Here is a 6,000-nt window from a genome sequence, read left to right as displayed (position 1 = left end):
CGGGGGAGACAGACAAGAACAACGGCAATAAATAGAATCAAGGGGAAGAACATCTCATAAAAACAATGGGAAATAAATAGAATCAGGGTGATGTCCATCTCATTAACAAAATAAATAGGGTGATAGGTCACACAGCAGGGGAATGGCGGAGGCGGGATTAGAACCCACGACCTCTGACCCCCAGAGCCACGTTTTGGCCACTAGGCCTTGGTTCTGCTCAGTCGGGTCCCGCCGACGGGGCGCATGCGCAGTAGGACGGCTGAGCGCAGGCCGCGTCTCCACCAGCACCCTGGCGCTCATGCGCAGTAGGACGGGTGGGCTGAGGCCGTGTCTCCACCACCCTGGCGCTCATGCGCAGTGGGACGGCTGAGCGCAGGCCGCGTCTCCCCCAGCATCCTGGCGCTCATGCGCAGTAGGACGGGTGGGCTGAGGCCGTGTCTGCACCCGCGGCTCATGCGCAGTGGGACGGGGGGCTGAGGCCGTGTCTCCACCAGCACCCTGGCGCTCATGCGCAGTGGGACGGCTGAGCGCCGGCCGTGTCTCCACCAGCGACCCGCGGCTCATGCGCAGTAGGACGGCTGTGCCCGGGTGGCTCCTCCCCGTGCGCGCTCCCGCCCGGATCCCCGTCATCCCCGTCATCCATCCCCATCCCGCTCCTCGTCCTCCCGCTGCTCCCGCTGCTCCGCATCCCGGTGCTGGCGGCGGGCGGAGGCGGCGGCGGGTGTGATCGTGTAGCGCAGGGTGTCGCGGCCGGGGATGCCCCGGGGGGCGCGGCGGGGCGAAGGGGCTGCGGGCTCCCGGCCCCGCTCCCACCTCCGGAACACCACGGTAAGGAAGGGGACGCGCGGGCCGGGGGCGGGCGGGGCGGGGCAGGGCAGGGCAGGGCAGGGCAGGGCAGGGCAGGGCAGGGCCGGGCCGGCAGTCCCTCCTCCCTCTCCCTCTTTCCCCTCTCCTCCCCTCCTCTTTCTCCCCTCCCTTTCCCCTTTCCCTCCTCCCCTCTTTCTCCACCTCCCCTCTTCCCCCTCCCTCCTTGTCCCCCTCCTTGTCCCCTTCCCCCTCCCTCCTTGTCCCCTTCCCCCCTCCCTCCTTGTCCCCTTCCCCTCTCCCTACTTGCTCCCCTCCTTGTCCCCTTTCCCCTCCCTCCTTGCCTCCCCCTTGTCCCCTTCCCTCTCCCTCCTTGTCCCCTTCCCCCTCCCTCCTTGTCCCCTTCCCTCTCCCTCCTTGTCCCCTTCCCCCTCCCTCCTTGTCCCCTTCCCCTCTCCTTGTCCCCTTCCCCCTCCCTCCTTGCCTCCCCCTTGTCCCCTTCCCCAACCCTCCTTGTCCCCTTCCTCCCTCCCTCCTTGTCCCCTTCCTCCCTCCCTCCTTGTCCCCTTCCCTCTCCCTCCTTGTCCCCTTCCCCCTCCCTCCTTGCCCCCCTCCTTGTCCCCTTCCCCTCTCCCTCCTTACGCCCCCCCCAATTCCTTTCCCCTCTCCCCCCAATCCCCTTCCTCTCTCCCCTCCACCCCCGAGCACCTGGGCAGGGTTGATCCAATGCCAAGGGGCCTCCATCCTCAGCCCCCCGCCCCCAGCCCCCAGCTGCCAGGGTCATTCAGTCCTATTTAGCGAGCACCTACTGTGTGCACAGCTCTGGACTAAGCGCTTGGTCGCCTTCTAGGCCGCCAGTGGCCCTCTCGGTTTCTATTCTTCTCCTTACTGATCGTATTGAGCGCTTACTGTGCGCAGAGCACTGTTCTGAGCACTGGGGTAAATACAAGTTTGTCCCACATGGGGCTCATAATCTCAGTCCCCATTTCACAGATGAGGTCACTGAGGCACAGAGAAGTGAAGTGATTTGCCCAAGGTCACACAGCAGACAAGTGGCGGAACCGGGATTAGAACCCGCGACCTCTGACTCCCAAGCCCGGGCTCTTTCCACTGAGCCACGCTGCTTCTCACGCTAATGCAACGTGCTCTTAAAGTTTCCCAATCAGTGTTGTTTATTGAGCGCTTACTATGTGCGGAGCACTGGACTGAGCGCTTGGGAGGGTACAGTGCAACAGAATAAGCAGATACTGTCCCTGCCCCTAACAAGCTTACAGTCTTTTGGTACTGCCAGGGCAGAGGTAAATAAAAACCCCCCTCTCTCTCCCCTACAAACAGAGTTTAGAGAAGCAGCATGGTGTAGTGGATAAAGCCCGGGCCTGGGAGTCAGCAGGACCTGGGTTCTAATTCTGACTCCACCGCTTGTTTGCTGTGTGGCCTTGGGCAAGTCACTTCACTTCTCTGTGCCTCAGATTCCTCATCGGTAAAATGGGGATGAAGACTTTGAGCCCTGTGCAGGCCGGGGACTGGATCCAACCCAATTTGCTTCTATCTCCCCCAGCGATTAGTACAGAGCCTGGCACGTAGTAAGCGCTTAAAGCTGCTAGGCTTAATGGGAAGAGCCCAGGCTCTTTCCACTGAGCCACGCTGCTTCTCACGCCAATGCAACATGATAACCTTGTATCTTAGAACAGTGCTTGGCACATAGTAAGCACTTAAGAAGCAGTGTGGCTTAGTGGAAAGAGCACGGGCTTGGGAGTCAGAGGTCATGGGTTCTAATCCTGGCTCCGCCGCTTGTCAGCTGTGTGGCCTTGGGCAAGTCACTAAACTTCTCTGTGCCTCAGTGACCTCATCTGTCAAATGGGGATGAAGACTGTGAGCCCTAAGTGGGACAACGTGATTACCTTGTATCTACCCCAGCGCTTAGAACAGTGCTTGGCACACAGTAAGCGCTTAACAAATCCCAACATTATTATTATTATTAAGAACCATTATTATCATTATTACTATTATTCTCAGTAGCTAGAGTCATAGCCCCGTTTTCCTGTGGGATTCGTGAGGTGAAAAATGCTCTCCAAGGAACCACACCTCTTCATCAATTTCTGGTCGCTCCATCCTCCGCTGTTCCGGGCTTGGCACCTTTTGCTTCTTCTCTTCAGCGGTCTCTGAATGCCCACCGGGCAGCCTTTCTGTTCACCTCCCTCCTCTTTCTCTTCTCCCCATGGCGTCATAGGCCGTCCTAACTACTTAATCCCATCCCCGTCCTTCCCTTTTGCTCAGTGTGTTTCTTTTCTCCGTCCTTTCCCTCTTGAGGACCTTTTCTCCGAAAGGAAAGCGAGGAATAGGCCTCAATCAATGAGTGGTTTTTATCGAGTGCTTGCTGTGGGCGGAGCACTGTACAAAGTAGGCGCTTGGGAGAGTACAGGGTCACAGAGTTGGTAAGCCTCGGCACAGTTCTGTGCGTGGATGCCCACCCTTCCGCCCAAGGCTCTTGTATTTGTGAAGCGCTTACTCTCTGCTCCAGGCACCGTACTAAGTGCCGGGGTGACTACGAGCAAATTGGGGTGGATACAATCCCCGTCCCACGTGGGCCTCACAGTCTCAATCCCCATTTTCCCACCCAACCAGTAATAAAGTCTCTTCTGCCCTCAAGACACCCATGTGCCTTCATTTTACTTTATTTCTTCCGTGTCTTAATATTATAGAGTAGCCTCATACCCGCAGCACTTAGTTCTTGCCTTATGCCGAGTCGCCTCCGTCCCCTAGCGATGCCGTGGACACGTCTCTCCCGGGATGCCCCACCTCAGCGCTTAGAACAGTGCTTGGCACATAGTAAACGCTTAAAAAATACCATAATTATCATCTGCAGTCGTTCTGTTAGCGTAGCTGTAGGGTTTTCTCGGTAAAAATCCGGAAGCGGTTTACCATTGCCCCTGTCCACGCAGTAAACCTGAGTCTCCGCCCTCAACTCGCTCCTGTGTCGCTGCCGCCCGGCACTTAGGTACATATCCTTAATTTATTTGTTTATTTTAATGTCTCTGTCCCCCTCTAGTCTGGGAGCTCTTCATGGGCAGGGAACGTGTCTGCCAACTCTGTTTTATTGCACTCCTTCAAGGCTTAGTACGGTGCCCTGCACACAGTAAGCGTCCTATAAATATCACTGATTGATTAAACACTGTACCCACATTCCACTATTTGGGCAATATATTTTTTGTTGGTAAACACAAAGGGATGGAAGTACTTCTAGGAAACACACTCTCAGTAAATGATAGGAGAAGCAGCGTGGCTCAGTGGAAAGAGCCCGGGCTTGGGAGTTAGACTGCAAGCCCATCAAACGGCAGGGACTGTCTCTATCTGTTGCCGACTTGTTCATCCCAAGCGCTTAGTACAGTGCTCTGCACATAGTAAGCGCTCAATAAATACTATTGAATGAAAGGTCATGGGTTCTAATCCCGGCTCCACCGCTTGTCAGCCGTGTGGCTTTGGGCAAGTCACTTAACTTCTATGTGCCTCAATTACCTTATCTGTCAAATGGGGATTAAGACCGTGAGCCTCACGTGGGACAACCTGATTACCCTGTATCTACCCCAGCGCTTAGAACGGTGCTTGGCACATAGTAAGGGCTTAACAAATACCAACATTATTATTATTATAGAATAATGTATTGCATTTTCTCCCGCAATTCATCTTCTCTAGTGTTAATTTTACCTGTGTGCTCTTTCCCAGTGTTTAGCATGGTGCTCTGCGCACAGTACGTGCTTACTTAATACTATTAATGCCACTTTTCTGCTTCGCACACATAGTAAGTGCGTAATAGGTACCACTGCCGTTCCTCTGCTCAGCACACAGCAAGTGCAGAGTGTAGATTCAGTTACTCCTCCTTCTCCCTTTGACCCTGATTCCTTTCGAACTCAGTTCTTTCCCACTCCATCTTGCAGTTGCCTCGAACTCTCCCCGACATGACTTAGCAGTGATGGCTTTTGTTCTCTTTTGATGGCACCCATTTAGCCATGACAATGTCAAAAAAGTGGCCTGCTTCTTCTGCCGTCCCTTTCTAAAAGCCCACATCTGCCTGTGCCTTCAGGGTGTGATGAGAGACCCATCTGTGCAATTAAGTTTCTGCCTGATTTAATTGAAAGGATTAACCTCGTTGGGAAGCACCTAATGTTTTATTATTCCAAATCCATGTTTTTATCGAATCCTCTCCCAGCAGTTCAGACCGCATTCTCTTTCCATAGACGCGCATAGCATTACCATTATTATAAATGCTGAAAGCAAATAATGGGAATCATTGATGTTATTTTCCCTTCTTTCTCCAACTTCGTAAATATCTGTGCCACTACCTTATTGCCTTCAGTATTTTGGCTATTTGTCCTTTTACTCAAACTACCAATCTCTTATGTCTCAAAGAAAATGCTATGGATAGTTTCACCTTGGAAATCCATTATTCCATTTAGTAAGTCTATCAAGCTTGAAAAATATACACAGCGGATTCCCAAATGGCAGATTTGACCTTTACAGGGGTTTTGAATGTCTAAATGTCAAGGTGCTTTGGGAAGTGGCAGGGCCCAGAAGAAAGAGCAAAAGGATGGGAGTCAGGAGACTTGAGGGGTCTAATCCCGGCTCTTCCACGTGCCCGTTGTGTGACCTTGGCCAAGTCACTTTGCTTCCGGGTGTCTCAGTTTCCTCATCTCTGGGTTGGGGATTAAATAATGGCATTTTTTGTTAAGCGCTTACTATGTGCAAAGCACTGTTCTAAGCGCTGGGGGATACAAGGTGATCAGGTTGTCCCACGTGGGGCTCACAGTCTTCATCCCCATTTTACAGATGAGGTAACTGAGGCTCAGAGAAGTTAAGTGACTTGCCCAAAGTCACCCAGCTGGCAAGTGGTGGAGCTGGGATTAGAACCCATGACCTCTGACTCCCAAACCCAGGCTCTTTCCACTGAGCCACGCTGCTTATTCTCTCTTTGCCTTCTGCTGTGAGCCCCCCGTGGGACAGGCACTGTGTCTGATCTGTTTGTATTGTATCTCCCCCGGCGCTTAGCATAGTGCTTGACACACAGTAAGCGCTTTACGAATACCTCCGTTATCGTTTTTAGGGAAAGGGGCTGTTCTGCTGGTGGAGAAGGTCTGGGCTGGATAGTAGATTGGGAAATGAAAGAGCAATTCACTCGAAGCTAAGAAAAGCAAGGTTGTA

The 6,000-nt window shown here is 53.3% G+C and overlaps 1 protein-coding gene across 2 annotated transcripts in view; it reads left to right on the top strand.

Annotated features, from left to right (window-relative positions):
- The first annotated feature begins 509 nt into the window (after window positions 1–509).
- The window catches only part of ZMAT3 (zinc finger matrin-type 3), a 28,356-nt gene continuing 22,865 nt past the window's right edge, over window positions 510–6,000 (top strand). Inside the window, exon 1 of one of the 2 annotated variants that reach the window (XM_029074349.2) lies at window positions 510–828. The gene's annotated coding sequence lies outside the window, so the exon portion shown is untranslated. The remainder of the gene's footprint in view (window positions 829–6,000) is intronic. The other variant, XM_029074350.2, reaches the window with a different exon arrangement.

The sequence above is a fragment of the Ornithorhynchus anatinus genome, chromosome 1 (assembly GCF_004115215.2).
Source record: "Ornithorhynchus anatinus isolate Pmale09 chromosome 1, mOrnAna1.pri.v4, whole genome shotgun sequence".
In the NCBI taxonomy this organism is placed as follows: Eukaryota; Metazoa; Chordata; class Mammalia; order Monotremata; family Ornithorhynchidae; genus Ornithorhynchus; species Ornithorhynchus anatinus.
The sequence above is the reverse complement of the archived record's forward strand: the minus strand, read 5'-3'. Positions and strand labels throughout refer to the sequence as shown.